The sequence below is a fragment of the Mixophyes fleayi genome, chromosome 9 (assembly GCF_038048845.1).
Source record: "Mixophyes fleayi isolate aMixFle1 chromosome 9, aMixFle1.hap1, whole genome shotgun sequence".
Lineage (NCBI taxonomy): Eukaryota > Metazoa > Chordata > Amphibia > Anura > Limnodynastidae > Mixophyes > Mixophyes fleayi.
In genome coordinates, this window is record NC_134410.1 from 13,459,021 (window position 1) to 13,476,720 (window position 17,700).

At 38.8% G+C, this 17,700-nt stretch overlaps 1 long non-coding RNA gene across 1 annotated transcript; it reads left to right on the top strand.

Annotated features, from left to right (window-relative positions):
* The first annotated feature begins 11,234 nt into the window (after positions 1-11,234).
* Positions 11,235-17,349, top strand: LOC142102000 (uncharacterized). Its single transcript, XR_012679176.1, has 2 exons — positions 11,235-12,526; positions 12,561-17,349. It is a non-coding gene; the product is annotated as an uncharacterized LOC142102000 (long non-coding RNA).
* Positions 17,350-17,700: the final 351 nt, after the last annotated feature.

The window sequence follows — 17,700 nt, forward strand, 5'->3', positions numbered from 1 at the left end:
GCAACCCAACAGATTTAAGGTGTGTCTAAGAATGTCAGGCAATGCCAGGTAAGTTCCAGGTAAATTCCCATCTCACAATTATCCATCGGTTTCTGGCAAACCAACATATTAATTACAGGTTTGAATAAATAAGAAAATGAGCAATGAAAAGCCATGGTATGATATTGAGGAAGCAGATAACAAAATCCTCAGGTATTGTTACTTTTCCAAACGCCTTTTTGCAGCTGTCACCAGATATTATGTAATTAATTATTTTCATAAATAAAACCCAAATAAGAATTGAACATACGTCTGTGTTGTTTGTTTAATGCCTCTTATCAATATATTATATGCTCTGTTAGTTTGTAGTCCTTTTGTATTGTACAATTCCCAAGGTCTTAGAAGTATTTTAATTTGACATTTTATATAAAACAATCTCTGTTCTGAGGCACAAGTCATAAGCAGGCACCCTTCACTCAGAAGTGATGCTCACTATCCACCCTTCAGGTATTGCTTCTTAATCCATTTAACCATTCTACCTGCATCCGTGGTCTTCCTTGCTACCAGTATTCAGCCTTCTCAGAAATCCCTGTGCAGTATCAGCAATATTTGGTTCATACTATTTTTCTGTATTTTCTGATGAATAAACACCTTTATGCTTTCATCACATACCGGGCTCCATAGCTGTGATTTACACTGAAGCATGACAGTACGACCAGGCCAAAAAACAGCTTTGGAGCCGTGTGAAAGATTCTGCTTCACATTTTATTTCCGGGACTTTTACTGCAATTTGTTTCCATTTGTATGTTTCTGCAAACGTGTCTGCATTACCAAGTGTGGCAAGAGCCCGCTACTGCTGAAGCACACGTGAACAACTTCTTCTTTTTATGCAGCTTTATTGTCAGGATGGTTAAAATGTATTTGACACCGTATGACTTTCACAGCCATTATGGAGACCCTAAACGCTAGCTAGACATAGACCAGCTCTCTCAAGACCAGCCAGCTTCCCCAGCGTTGGTCTCTCTGAACAAATGATACAAACAAGCTTTTATACATGATACTCCTCCCCCAGCCTTAGCTTGATGGGCAGGTGACACACCCACCTTCCCTTTAAGAGGAAACTCCCATCAGTGCTTCTGTTTGCACCAACAGACACACCCTGTCTGTCTGCTGTGAGGAGAAACCATGTAAGTTAACCAAACTTTAAACTACACATAAGTTTTTACCTGGTTTATCCTGAATCTAGGTGCATAATTGCACCAATGTTTTAATCTGATTGTATGCTTCCTCTGCATCTGGTCAGATAAATGCCTCCCTTTGTTACACAAGTTTTGAACTGCTCCTGCTACAGACTCTGTAAACAGACATAATTTTGTTAAATTTTCTGCTTTACTTACGGACCCACTCAGGAGACTGTCAGATTTTGTCTCTTCCACTTCTAATGCTGTTGATTCATCTCGACCTACTTTTTCTGCTGCTGCTGTTGAATCAGTGCAAACAACACCTTTTAATACTGCTTCCACAAACTTGCATTTAATCAATAACTACTGTGTAACAAAAAAAAAGGATATTGAGAATGCAAAAACTGTAAGCCAATAGCTAAAAATATAAACAATTGAATTTATTGTATAACCACATAAAATAATAAATAAACAAATAAACCCAATAGATAAAAATATTGAATAGCAATCTGTTTGAAACTAACAATGTCTCAATCCAGTTCTCTAAATGAGCAGAGCACATAGAGAAATCTCTCCTGAAGTGGATTCACAGTAGGTGAAATAATTAATCGGTAAGTTAGATCACATTGCGGTTGAGATACTTGAATAAGCACAGCTACGTGCGCAAAATGATTGTCATAAAATAACACACAGTCTGGAGGGTGTGTATGCCAGAAATTATAGATAGTAACAAGCAATTTCCTTCAAACGGCAGAGGATAAAGTCCACTGATTAGTGGGATGACCCACATATAGATGGAAATGTTCAAGCACAGCTTCGTGTGCAAATCACTCAATCAGACAAAAAAACCTCCATAAGAGGAAGACTATAGCCTTAACAATTAAAGGTACTTAGCAGCTGTCGTCAATGGGCGGTTATGATGTTAAAAGTCCAGCCTCCAGACGATGGTAAAGTCTCCACCAGTAAATACTCGGAAAACCTCTTCAACTCCGGGGTGTGTGAATCAATCAGCTTCAATAATCACCAACTGAAATCCACCATGAGCCTGACGCGTTTCTCGGCACCTTAGCCATTTCATCAGAGATATAATCAATAGGACAAAGCGATTCGCTATACATAGCATGTACTCGCGATCACACGAGGATAGTGAACCAATCCGCTGTCAATAGCCACATGGTGCAGATGATCCAATCGTAAAAGGTTCCCATTCATAATAATAAAAGAAGCTTAAATCGTAGCTAGTAAACAAACTGTAGTAATTACAATCACAGCTAGTAGTTCCGCTGTTGTGGTTACTTCGTGAGTTAGTTCAGCAATTATGTTAATATTCACCACCAGTGTAAACACTCTCGAATAGAAAGTAGGAAGATCGTCCTATATAATGACCTTAAATAGGTGTAAATCTAAATTATTGCAAAAATGTATTAACTGCACGAATAACCAATATCAGAGCCCACCAGAAGGTGAGCCATGATCATATTTAAATAGATAATAATATCAACAGCAATAAGTAACACAACAACAAAAACAAAAACGAAAAACAAATATAAATATAAAAATAATAATAAAAAAATAATAAAAACAAATGAAAACAAAAACAAACATAGGATCAAATTTCTCAACTACAATAATATACAATTGATAAGGATATATAATTAATTCAACACAAAATCAATAAAATCAAATTAAAATGGGTTATCCTAACATAACAATATTAGTACCTATAATTACAAGAAAAATATATAGTTGATAAATGTATATACAGCCCAAATATAATAATTCAACAAACTCCAGGTTAGCAGGTGGTCCATGCCCCCATCTGACTGAAGAGGAGCGGCGGCGCAGAAGGACTAACAAATTATGTCTTTACTGTACACTTCTTACAAGACTGTTCTCTCTGTAGACATCCTACAGAACAGTTTTATGTTTTTCCCCTCCTCATTGTGGATTTGTTTCCACATTGTAGCCTGTTCTGCTCCCTGGAATGAGACCCAATCCGCCAACTCCAATTTCTGCTGTCAGTCCTGAGGTGCCAGTTTCAGCTACCAGTCCTGAGGCCGCCAATCCTGAGGCGCCAGTTCCAGCCGCTTGCCCCGAGGTGCCAGCCACTGTCTCTGTTCCTGACCTACACAGCCTGCTTCAGAAAGAGTGCAGTCCCTACAGCCTGTTTCACTGTCGACTCTGCCCCTCCAATTTGCTCCAGAGACATTTCCACTAGATACGGTTCAGCCCGAGTTAGCATTCCATGCGGTTCAGCCCAAGTTGACACTTAATACGGTTCAGCTCGAGTCACCACTTCTCCCAGGACTGTCCGGTCCAAGTGTGCCCAGTCCGGGCCGTCCTCCAAGGGTCTCCAGCCCAAACCGTCTCCTACCGAGGGTCTCCAGTCCGAGCAGTCACCTACTTTTGAGGGAATATTAAGTTGGGGTGGCACTGCCATAACAGTGGGTGAATATACAGAAGTTGCTGGAGGCGCCTGAGTGCACAGGGTAGTCTGGAGTGTGTCCAGGCCGCAGGAGAAACCCTGTAGAAATTGCATCAGCTGGTTTTGGTTAGCTTCTTGCTCCTCTACCTTGCTGACAAGGTGTTGCAGAAAGTCCAAAGGAAACGAATTACCAGCGGAATCCATAGCCAGAGTATATTGTCACCATTCTAGCGGATATAGTGGAATCACTTTCGTCAACCTGAATTAGTGCTGCCAGCAACAGAGGCACAGAGTCTAACAAACTCCTGGTTTTTGCCAGGGTCCCCAGCAAGGAGGTTTGGGCATCGCCGCTGGTGTGTTCACAGGTCGCGGCCCTCTGTGCTGCCTCCAGGTGTGACAAGCTGGTATAGACAGCAAGAAGGGTCTGGTCAACAAGGCTGGGTCTCGTACACAACGGGCTGCAGAGTGCCAAATCAGCAAACGGAAGGTGTATCAGAACAAGCCAGGTCAGCAACAATCAGGAATAGAAAGTACCATATGACAGGCGGAAGAGAAGTCAGGAACAGTCCGGGTCAGGATACAAAGGAATCAACCACAATATGCACAGGATTGCATGAGTAAAGGTGTGGAGCCTAATACTCTGGCACAGGCCTGTGCAATGAGCTTTTTAAAATAGCTAAGCTAATGAGTAGGGAGAGTCACAGGACAGAACACATGACCACAGGTTCAGAGCTGCTCTTAAAGGGCCATGCACCTTCTGCTGCACAGAGTAGGATTGTGGCACAGGATTTTGCGTCTGGAGAGGAGGGAAGAATAGAAGGAGCATGCCAGACTGCGGGTTTGAATACAGCCAAACTCCAATGTGTGACATCTTACCACCATCTACTGCATAGTATCATCCATAATTTATATGATTTAGAACTAACACCCATTGGGGTCCTGGTTGGTTTTCAGATCCTGCAGTGTTTTATATGAAGGATATTCTCTCCCGTAGATGATAATGAGGTTACAAGTCACAAGCTAACCAGTACAGGTTATATTCATACTTATAGTACTAACATGATATTTTATAAATATTTCCATAAAAGGAACCAGTTATCTTGTTGTGCAGCCAAAAGTTATTGGAACAAATAAGTGAAAGTAAATAATGTGAGAGACAAGTAGAACGAGAAATGTGGGACACTCTGTGTACAAAAGCACCGTACTTAGTACTCTTTACCAAAGGGATAAAGAAACTTCTGTTTGAACATAAAAAGGTCTGGTTTCTGGCGCTAGCTGTAAAATTAGTAGATTAGAATATAAAACTGATAGTTCATCCAAAAGTTAATGAACACAAAACAGTTATATGTTTCAACCGACAGACATAAGCAAAAGAAAAGAGGCACCGATCATCATGTGGTAATCAAGAATACACATTAGATTTCCTAATAAGAGGTATTCATAACTGTGCTCCAAAGAATAAAAGGATAAGCTTATTTGTAAATAGAGCCAACGCCACTGGAATTTCTTAAAGACCTAGAAGTCACAGTAACACTATGTGTTGTATTCCTCACAATATAGGGCAGAGCAGAAACAAAGCATATATAATATAGTATTTTATAAATATATGGTTTAATATATTAGAAATACACATACATTAAATATATATATAAATATACTTATCTGAAATAAGTCCAATGGGTATTTCCCTCCTAGTGTGGAAACGGTTATTTGCCCTTGGGAGCCAACCATGCTCTATAATTTCCTTTAGATCACTGATAAGCAACCTGATAGACTTCAGGGGCCACATGTGCGGACCTTTTGAAGGATCGATACATTACCCTTAAACTCAGTGATCAGGTAAAACAATATATTTAATCAAAGAAAGAGACACCACACCATGTGTTACTATCTATAAGAAACTAATCTGACATCAAGAGAGAAAGGAGCCCCCAGGGCTATCTGTTGCCTATCATGTAGCTTTAGATAATAGTCCAGATGTAGCATGTATAGGAGTAGACTGTACAAATCCTGCAGCCCCCAACACAATCTTGACAAGAAACAAAAAACAAAATTGAATCTGTACAAACTACGTTTATCCTGATAACTGGATTCCTGTTGGGTTTGCTCATCAGAAACTAGCATGTAATCTAAAAGTTAGATATACATTTTATTACTCAAATCTGCAAAATTGATCCATGTTAAAAACAAGGAGTCAGGTTCAGCTGTGTGAGTCAAGATTCTGCTTAATAAATCATCAGAGGAGCTTTAAAATCTGCTATCAAATAAAAGCATATCAGTGATTTATAACGCAATACAGATTGCCCCATTCTTATTTGGAAAATTGGTTTGTAAATTTTTTGCCCTTCAAATAAAGTTTTTAGAAATGTTTCAAAAGTCACAGATTGGTAGAACTGGGTATTATAAGAAATGAACATAGGAGAATGTATTCCCCATTCGTGCAGGCTGGTTTCCACATACAGAACTGGTCCAGAAGGTAATACTGTTGGAAGTGAATTGTCCAGAAAGATCAACCGCCTTTAAAATACAGGATATTGATGTATTTTCTATTTAAGCCATTCCAATGTGGCTTTTGCATTATGCTTTAGGTCATTGTCCTGCTGGAATATAAATCTTCCCCCAAGTCATGGGTCTCTTGCAGACTACAACAGGGTTTCCAACAAGATTTGACTATATCCTGCTTCATTCACATTATCATCTATTTTGACAGGTTTTATAAATCTCTGAAGCACAGGAGCATCCACATAAAATGATTCTCCCGCCACCATATTTCACTGTAGGGATAGTGTTGGCGAGAGGATGCACAGTGTCAGGCTTGCACTAAACGTAGCGCCTTGCAATTATGCCAAGAAGTTAAATCTTGGGGGTAGGTTTACAAAAACATCTAACAAGGAAAAGTGGAGGTGGAAACATTAGCAGTAGACTGGATAGTACTGAAGAGTCAGATTATCTCAACATGGCACTGTCATAAGATGCCACCTTTCCAACAAATGAGTTTGGCAAGTGCCGTTATTGTGAAGTGGAAACGTCTAGGAGCAGCTACAGCTCAGCTGCGAAGCGATAGACCGACAACAAGCTCACAGAACGGCACCGCTGAGTATGGAGGCATGTAAACATCATCTGTATATGGCTGCAACACTCACTATCGAGTTCCAAACTGCCTCTGGAAGCAACATCAGCACAAGAACTGTTCGTCTGGAGCTTTGCGGAATTGGTTTCCAGAGTGTTACCCAAAAGTTCAAAAGTAGACAAAGTGTAGCCCAAGAAAGGGGTGAGGTGAAGCGAGTACCAGGAGGTGTATAAGTACGCTTGTGTGACCGCAACTGTGTAGAGGCTGACACGGTAGAGTGAAAATCTTACCACACAAGTGTCAGCTCTTATGCCAAGTGATAATACTGCTACATGTAACTAATAATGCTCTAAAGAGTAAAGTTGGAAGATGTATACAGGGCCGGACCGCTATTCTTAATTTTCATAGATTCAATCTTATCTCAGTACCAAGGGATTGGCAAATAGCAGATGTGGTGCCGTTGTTTAAAAAGGGGACGAGATCACAACCATTTATAGACCTGTAAGCCTGACATCAATAGTGGGGAAACTACTGGAAGGTATATTAAGGGATAGTAATCAGGATTACTTGGTGCGCAATAAGATTATTAGTGGGAATCAGCATGGATTTGTGAGGGATAGGTCATGTCAAACTAATCTAATTAGTTTCTATGAGGAAGTTAGTGGGAACTTAGATCAGGGCAGCACAGTAGATGTGGTCTACTTAGATTTTACAAAGGCATTTGATACAGTGCCACACAAGAGGTTGGTTTATAAAATAAGGGAACTGGGTCTAGGAAACAACATTTGTACTTGGATCAAAAACTGGTTAGAGAATAGGGAACAGAGAGATGTGATAAATGGAACATTTTCTAACTGGTCAAAAGTTTTAAGTGGAGTACCTCAATGTTCCGTGCTGGGGCCACTCCTTTTTAATATATTTATTAATGACCTTGGTGATGGTTTGGAGAGTAAAGTTTCTATTTTTGCAGATGACACTAAACTCTGTAAGGTATTAAAATCAGAGCAAGATGTAGCTTCTCTACAGAGGGACTTGGAGGATTGGGCAGCCAAATGAAATATGAGGGGCAACATAAATAAATGTAAGGTTATGCATTTAGGGATCAAAAACAAGAACGCAATCTATTTATTAAATGGAATAAATTTAGGAGATTCTATAATGGAAAAGGAATTGGGAGTGCTCGTAGACAGTAGACTTAGCAATAGTGCTCGATGTCAAGCAGCAGCTGCAAGGGCAAATAAAGTATTGGCATGCATAAAAAGGGGCATAAATGCAAGGGAAGTGTAATTTTGCCACTATTTAAATCGTTGTTAAGACCTCATCTTGAATATGCAGTATAGTTCTGGGCACTACTCTATAAAAAAGATAATTTGGAACTGGAAAGGGTTCAGAGAAGGGCGACAAAATTGATAAAAGGTTTAGAGTCATTAAGTTATGAGGAAAGATTAGCCAGTTTAGGCATGTTTACTTTAGAAAAGAGGCGTCTAAGAGGAGATATGATTACTATGTACAAATACATTAAGGGTCAATACAGAGAACTTTCATGGGAACTTTTTACCCCAAGGACTATACACAGGACACGCGGTCACCCCCAAAGGAGAGGAAGAGGAAGTTTCACAACCAGCAAAGGAAGGGCAGTCAAGATATGGAATTCATTGCCAGGGAAGGTTGTGATGGCAGCTTCAATATACTTGTTTAAGAAAGGGTTAGACAAATTTTTAGCGTAAAAGTGTATCCAGGTATAGGACCGTTAATCAAAATGAAGGATTGTAATGGATATAGGATAGAAATAGGACTGCAGTATTGGGTCTGGGGGGATTTTCACAATTGAAACAGTTTGGCGTTTGGATCAATTTCAAAAATAAGTGAGAGATCGCAGGAGATCCAAATAGGTTGAACTTGATGGACTGGTGTCTTTTTTCAACCTCATCAACTATGTAACTATGTACAATGAACTATGAACAATGTAGTTTCAATGTTACTAAACCTGCTGCCACATGTGCAGGGACCCATTTTTTCTAGTGTTTAATCCACAGAATCCTGACAAGTGGGAGGTTGAGCTGTTAGAGTGGAAATGTATGATTATTGATTTAATATCTATCATGTGCTAAGCTTTAGATGCTAATATGTTATGCTATGACTTTAAGAGAAATTAAGCAGATATTATTTTCAGTTTAAAAAGACAAATTATTCAAGGTTGGCCACGCAGCGCCATGTTTCCATCAACGAAAACATTCCAAGAACATGTAGTAAAGTTCTTGATAAGATAAAACCCAAGCACTCAAAGATGGGGGCAGCACAAGGATATTGGCAAAAAGCCTGGAAAGAGATAACACACAAAGAAGAAAGAGTTGTTTGATCTTTGATGTAAAACTGAAATATATATATTGTTAATTGATTTTCTCTCATTATTTTACTGTCTTATAATTGGTTGTTCAGAATCTATACCCCTAGACTTACATGTATAAAAATAAGCGCTGAAGTGGTCTCAAATTGGAACAGAATAAAGCTGCTCAGCATTATATCATACAGGTGTTGAGTATTTTCTGTTCACCAGTCGACTGAAAACAAAGAAAGATCTGACTGACATTGAAGGTGCTTGATAGAAGTATCGGTGAACCCCGATACCCCAACATTTCTGGGGGCTAGATCCGGGATGCTCCAATATCTCCACACCTGACGCCAAACTCCACTGATGTCCAGAGAACTGCTGAACTAAATCCGGTGAGTAAGAAAAGTGTAGATTTCTACCTTCTTACTCAGTTCAGTATTTCTTTGTATGTCTAAGGAAAGTCAGTTGAGGTGATTAGAGGGTATTTCATGAACCCAATGTTCAGTCAGAGGAAAGGATAATGAAATGATAAATGTATGGATACTGTAGATTATGATGGATGTAGACAATTTGAGTTTGAAGATAATAAGAGAGTTGAATGTAAGAATTGTACCTGCTGCATTGTTCTGAGAAAATATTCAGGTTGCAAGGGACCTAGACTAGAGTGTGTTACAACTACAAATGCATATTACGGTTTTGTAAGTAATGAAAAAGAACTATATTTTACGTTAGGGTGCATTTGAATGAAGAAAAACTACATATTGGCCACAAAATCATATGTTACCAGATTATAAACCTATATGTCCATACACTGACTTGAGGGGAAGAATCGGATCAGCCATAAGTGCCAGCCTTTTAATCTACAGCCGATAAAACTCACATCTGGTGTTCCTATGGCAGACTAGGAGGTAAAGGATTAAAGATACTTATAGTCTGTACAAAGGGGAAAATTGTATTACCTTATTCCACTTATAAGACATTGTATCCCAGATACTGACAGTACTGTGACCAGTAACCCAGTAAATGGGGGCACAGAACAGTAAGATGCCTACTATAGGCAAGCCTATGGATATAATGAAAAAGAGAGAAGGTAGTAAAGCTCTTAAAAGAATTCATAAAGTACTCAAGAGAGCAGGATTTCCCCCAGAAGGGACATTAGACTTAGAGAAATGGTATGGGTTTTATTTGAATAATAAAGAATGGATAAAAAGGCTTGGCTATGAAGATCAGGTTAATGTGTGGATATGCTAAATGTATGTTTGATCCTGCGCAGCTGAATGAGTGAGATGTGCCCCTCCCTTATTCTGTGTAAAAGATTTCAGTGTGTTGAGATAAGAAGCACTCTGTTTTTTGTTATCTGACAATGTATGTAATGCTGATAAAATATGTCCGGAGTGCTGAGTGATAATAACATGTTGAGGCTAACTTGTATTTAGTCTAATGCTGGGACTTGTAGTTCCACAGCAGTAGGCTGGAAGGTATCAGCTGATTTTTCTTTCTCTGTATGTGAGTTTTGTCTCCGTCTTACTTCGTGTGAGGGAGATCTGTGTTTGTCTGTCTTGTCTGTTTTTTTTTGTTTTTGTTTTTTTTACAAGAGACATGTTTCAAGGTTAAAGAAGTTGTACATTTTTGTAAATAATATAATGCCTGCCTGCTTAATTCTAAGCTTTTAAAGAGATGCATAACAAGTGTTGAAATGTTTTGGTCCGTCATTACACGATTCAGTGGACGGACAAGTTGGCTGGGGTCCAACAAGCCGTTTCTGTATTTGAACAAAATAATTTTGTTTCTGAAATTTGAGAAAAATAGCTTTCTCTTTAATGAAGTTGAGAATTGTGGGAGTGAGCTTTACATGAAGATATATATTACAAGCTGTTTTTATCTGTGTGAAAATGGCGCTGATGAATGTTCTCAGAAATCAGGAGGGTTTGTTATGCCCATAAAGAAATGTTACAAGATAAAATGTCGTCTGTGAGCGAGAATTGTGAATATATATTTGTACTTTAAACATGGAAATCACAGAATCTGGAAATATGTGTGAATATTTGGTTTAAAAGAGATGATGAGAAAGAAGTGGCTTTGAACACTCGCCCAGGTCTCCTCACTTTGACATTCCCTGTTTGTGAGATTAGGGACTGCCCCTTTGAGGAAATCAGTTTTTCATTGCATGGAACGCATAGCGTCCCAGTTAAGCTACAAAGAGAAACTTTTAAACAAGTGTCATATTAGCAGCTGTACAATGTGAATTAATAACAGTTACTGTAATTCCTAGTGAATAAATGTTAATCTCTATGCAAAAGTTTTTTCTTCACAGAAGCTCTCCAGCTACAAAGCACCCTTTCAATCCAGATTGCATTGATCCAACTTGCAATGAATAGAAGTTGCAATATGTTTTGGTCAACAGCCACAACAAACATAAGTATAAACTAATTAAGGATTTATAGAACGTAGACTCTGCTGAGTAATGATTACCTTGTTTTGGAAAGAGATATTAGAGTTTATGTGCTATTCGCATAGCAAATGCATGAACCAGATGGTTTTTCTGTATGTGCAGAAAGCAAAAGGTTTTTATTTTTATCCTCATAACAATTTTGAGTCAATCAGTGTTGTAAACGCATTCACTGCCCTTATTTACTGTGCTATAATAGTAATATACTGCAAGTCCTTCTTTGTATCGTGGGTATGGTAATGCATTGATGGGAATTCAATATTTGTACGGAAATGAAAAAGATTTAAGACTTTATGAGCTATTATCTGTGTTTTTGCATTAGCATTTCTGGGTGATAGTAAGACATTTACACTCTCCACTGAGCAAAACCAAATGTTTAACCAATTTTAAGCTAAAGCAACTTCAGCACCAGCACTGGCTTTGCCAGATTGTGACAGAGCTACTCAAGCACACAAAGTTGAAGGCTTCACTCAAGATAATGCCCAACATCGCAGACTGTTTAAGACCAGATTCCTCAATGGCCTTTCTGAAACATATCGTCAACAATTGTTCCTTATAAGACCAGAAGCAGTAACAATGAAAATGCAATCCATGCTCCAAGTCCTAGAAGGTATAGAAGACCGGGAAAAGGAGAAGCAGAGGAAAGTCAAAGACAAGTCCCAAACCGTTCATGTGGTCCAAGAAAATCAAGACTGGAAGGTTCGTACAGACACAAGAGGTGCACCTGAGTAATAAATAAAGGAAAAAGGAAATATGACTCTGGCAGAAATGAAAAAACAAGGAGTTTGTTTCTTTTGCAAACAAAGAGGCCACATGAAAAGAGATTGCATTAAGCATAAGAAATGGCTGGAAAGAAGAAATCAACAAGCTACAGACCAACAACTGGCATAGGAAATTGGCACTCCAACGTACCTCCGGCTCACATATAACCAAACTCTGAAAGATGACTTAACTAAAGGCCTAATGAATATCATATTACCCAATGGTCAAGAACGTGAGTGTCTAATTGATACTGGAGCAAGCCACACTGTATTAAGAAAACAGGAGGTACCTCAACAACTATTAACAGAAATTGATTTACCTGCTACAGGTCTAGCAGGAAAAGAAGTAAAACTAACAGAAAGTAAACCAGTTACACTTTTAGTAGGTGAAGAGACAATTGAAGTACCAATACAATTTCTCACTTCCTCATCTTGTCCCTATAATCTGTTGGGAGCAGATGTACTTTCAAGATACAAGCCAGCATCAAATACACCCCAACTGGAGTAAAACTCACAAGTCAACTCCCATCTCCAGTCCAAGAAGATCTTACAGCAGCAATCTAGATGCTAGAGCAGATGAGCACATGTCACAAGGATAAGACTGTTAATCTACCAGATTGGCTGAACATAGTACCAGACAAGTTATGGTCCAAAAGAAAACAGGATGTGGGTACACTTAAAGTAAATCCTGTAAAACTGACACTAAAGCCAGGAACACATCCTGTCTCAATTAAACAGTACCCACTTGCTGCAGCTCAAACCAAAGCGATCTCAGAACAAATACAAGAATATCTACAAATAGGGGTGTTAAGAAAATGTCGCTCTCCTTATTCTACACCCCTATTCTCAGTAAAGAAACAAGATGTCGGACAAGGGGGTGCAATACTGGATGGTTTATGACCTAAGGAGGTCAACAAAAGACTTCTGATCAACACTCCCATTGTACCCAACCCCCACACTTTGCTTAATCAGATACCGCCAAATGCAAAATGGTTTTCAGTAATTGACTTGGCAAATGCTTTCTTCTCAGTCCCAATCACAGAAGATAGTCAACTTCTTCTAGCCTTCACCCATGATGGAAACCAATATTGTTGGACAAGACTCTCTCAAGGAGGAGCCACAAGCCTATCAGAATTTTCAGAAGCAATGGCACTAATTCTCCAAGGATGGAGGCCTATCAATCCAACTACTCAACTCATTCAATATGTAGATGATCTCATGGTGGCTGCGAAAGCTGAAGAAGAATGCAAAGCAGAAACACTGTCATTACTTTGTTTTCTGGCCGAACAAGACTGCAGAGTATCACCAAGCAAGTTGCAACTAGTACAGGAAAAAGTAATATTCTTAGGACATTGTATCTCTGCAGGAACCAGACATCTTACAACTGAAAGAGTTAAAGTTATACGAGACATGAAGACACCAAAAACAGTCAAAAGAAATCAGAGCCTTTTTGGGACTTCTCGGATATTGCAGAGAGTGGATTCCTTCAGCTTCAATTCTTATGCAACCACTGTATGAATGCTTGAGGAAACAACAGGGAACAGAACCACTCAATATAACTGAAATAGAGAATGCAGTGCAAGCCCTGAAACACGCCATCTCTACTGCACCAGCACTTGGACTACCAGACTACCTGAAACCTTTCACATTGTTCTGCCATGAGCAGTCAGGACATGCTCTAGGAGTCCTCACACAGAAACATGGAACGAAGCAAAGGCCACTGGCCTATTATTCTGCACAACTCGATCCAGTTATAAGAGGTTCTCCATCATGTATACAAGCAGTAGCAGCAGCAATACTGAAAGAAAAGGTAGCAGATATGGTATTGGACCATGCACTTATTATTCAAGTTCCACATGCAGTCACAGAAATTCTTAATCAAGAAAAAACAAGACATTTGTCTGCAGCTAGACTAACTAAATATCAGGTAGCCTTGCTCAGCGCCTCACATGTAACACAATCCTCAATCCAGCAACCCTGCTCCCCATTGATGATTCAGAAGAGGGGAGTAAGGGGAGTCGCAAAGAAGATGAATCATCAGACAGGGGATATGAGGACCTGAGTGAAGCGTCTGAAGAAGAAACTGAAGAAATACACACACAAAAATTTTCACATGATTGTTTGGAACTTATGAAATTAGAAACTTGAGCTTTGCATAATGTTATTGACACACCACTTTCAGATGCAACCCTCACTCTTTATGTAGATGGATCTAGATACTATGTGGATGGAGTTCCATATACAGGTTATGCCATCACAACTGAGGAAGAGGTGCTTGACTCAGGAACACTGTCTAATGGAGCATCAGCACAAGAAGCAGAATTGATAGCTCTAACTAAAGCTTGTGTATATGCAGAAGGACAAAAAGCCAATGTATATACAGATTCACGTTATGCCTGGGGAGTGGCGCATGACTTCGGTCCCATTTGGAAAAGCAGAGATTTCCAAGAATCAAATGGAAAATCCATCAAATATGCAAACTTGATTAATGAACTGTTTAGAGCATTGGAACTCCCTAAACAAGTGGGAATTATAAAGGTTCAAGCTCACACTAGAGAACAAACTCCAGAAGCAAAAGGAAATAACTTTGCAGATCAAGCAGCAAAAAAAGGCAGCCCTCCAACCAAAGAATACTACATTTCTTGTAGACTCAACAGAAGGTGACACAGACAAATTTCAATTCCCAGACCTACAAAGCCTTAAAGACTTTCAGAAACAAGCAACAAAGGAAGAAAAGAATAAGTGGGAAAAAGAAGGTGCACAGCTTGATGAGTAAGGAATATGGTCAAAAGAAAATAAATGGTGCCTACCAAGAGCCTTATACCCAGTAATGACTCAGATTGCACATGGACAAGTACATCATTCCAAAGAGGCAATGACTAATAGGGTATGGAAAAATTGGATTGCCCCTGGATTTAACTGTGCGGACACAAACTATGTGACAGCTTGCTGGATATGTGGAATACACAATCCAGGGCAAAGAGTAAAGACCCCAAAGGCTTTCTATCCCTTTCAGAGACTTCAGATCGACTATATACAACTTCATAAATGTGGTACCTACGAGTATGTGTTAGAAGGAAAAGCTACTGCTAAAAATACAGCGAAGAAATTAATCTCAGAAGTCATCTATAGATATGGCATACCTGAAGTTATTGAATCAGATAGAGGTACAACCTTTACAGAAGAGATAATGAAGCATGTAATGAAGAACTTGGGAGTATCACAAGCTTTTCACACTCCTTATAGGCCACCAGCAGGTGGGAGGGTAGAAAGGCTTAATGGTGACATTAAATTGAAACTACAGAAAATGATGCAAGAAACCAAAAAGACTTGGTTAGAATATTTACCAATAGTTCTGTTTAACATTAGAACTACACTTATGAAGAGACACAGGTTTAGCACCAAATGAGATACTGTTTGGCACAGCACACAGAACAGGCTGTTATTTTCCATAGCAACTACAGCATGTACGTGGTGATTTGTTGAATTATGTTGCTTTATTACAGAAACAACTAACTGAAATACATGGTCAAATGTTCTCCTCCATTCCAGACCCTAAGTTTGATACAGGTACCCATAAACTGCTATCTGGGGACTGGGTGGTCATAAGAAAGCACATCAGGAGACGTCTTGAACCCAGATATAAGGGTCCTTATCAAGTCCTGTTGATGACTCCCATGGCAGTGAAAGTACAGGAAAAAGACACCTGGATTCACGCATCACACTGCAAAGTCTTCAAATCAGGGGAGTCTTGTTCTGATAAATAGAAATGACTGTCTTATGGTATTGATATGTCTTACCAGAATATTTCTGCCTGAAGTAGGGGTCAAGGCCTCCCTAACCCAGTATGAAACAGACAGATAAGTGACAAATTGCCTATGTCACTGTGAGAGACAGAAGGGGAAGGAGTGCTCAACAATTTGCACTCATAGGAGAATTTACTTTGAAAATGCCTTTGTGAATACATAACCTCGTTGGCAAAGTTGTCAGCAATAATTCATTTTGAATATTGGGAATATTGCCATTAGTAGCAAAGGGTTTGGCAATCCAGCTCATTGTATATGTGGTAGAGAAAATTGTTATATGGCTGATTAAGAAATTACTGACACTTGATTGTTGTTCCTGCAGGAAAAATAATGAGCTTCCAGAACCAGAAATGATCACAGAAATTTCTACAAGTTTAATGTCTGAGACAAACAGTGAACATTATGAACAATGGTCAGCAATCAAACCAAAAACCTGCACAGTCTGCAACAAGAGATTGACAGTGACCATCGAGAAACCAGAATGAAAATTGATGTCCTATTCATTAGTGGGACATATTTGTTCATGAATCTTATTCCATATAGAAAACAATGAATATCTTGATTCATCCATTGATACTAATTCTTCTTGTACTAACTATAATGATTATATGGAACTACTACTTAAAATGTAATACAAGAAAGCTTTTGAATAGATATCAGCAAAGTATTCCCCTCTATGCACCGAGATAAAACATTAAGTAGGGAAAGAAAAGTTATGGTGATAAAGTACCAGAGATATGTGCTTAATGAATTCTTGTTCTAATCATATGGGGTCCTTATGATACCATATGTTTAAATGTAGGTACTAACTGTCTTCTGCTGAGTATCGCCATGACTGATAGGTAGAGGTTAATAGTTGATATTTAATCAAAGAGGGGAATGTTAGAGTGGAAATGTATGATTATTGATTTAATATCTATCATGTGCTAAGCTTTAGATGCTAATATGTTATGCTATGACTTTAAGAGAAATTAAGCAGATATTATTTTCAGTTTAAAAAGACAAATTATTCAAGGTTGGCCACGCAGCGCCATGTTTCCATCAACGAAAACATTCCAAGAACATGTAGTAAAGTTCTTGATAAGATAAAACCCAAGCACTCAAAGATGGGGGCAGCACAAGGATATTGGCAAAAAGCCTGGAAAGAGATAACACACAAAGAAGAAAGAGTTGTTTGATCTTTGATGTAAAACTGAAATATATATATTGTTAATTGATTTTCTCTCATTATTTTACTGTCTTATAATTGGTTGTTCAGAATCTATACCCCTAGACTTACATGTATAAAAATAAGCGCTGAAGTGGTCTCAAATTGGAACAGAATAAAGCTGCTCAGCATTATATCATACAGGTGTTGAGTATTTTCTGTTCACCAGTCGACTGAAAACAAAGAAAGATCTGACTGACATTGAAGGTGCTTGATAGAAGTATCGGTGAACCCCGATACCCCAACAGAGCTAAAGTACGGAGGTAGCGAAAAGTACAGCAAGGTAGAAGTTAAAGATAACAACACTACCACCGCCCCCCAGGCAAACAGGCGTTACATAGAAATATTATTACAACCAAACTGAGATTCTAGCATTGTCCCAGTAACACATGGAATAAGTCACCTTAAGTGCAAAACATGAAAACCCAAGAAGGACACTCTGAATTGAGAGGCCATAAGATTTACTTAAAAGCTTTAAAAATATATGTAT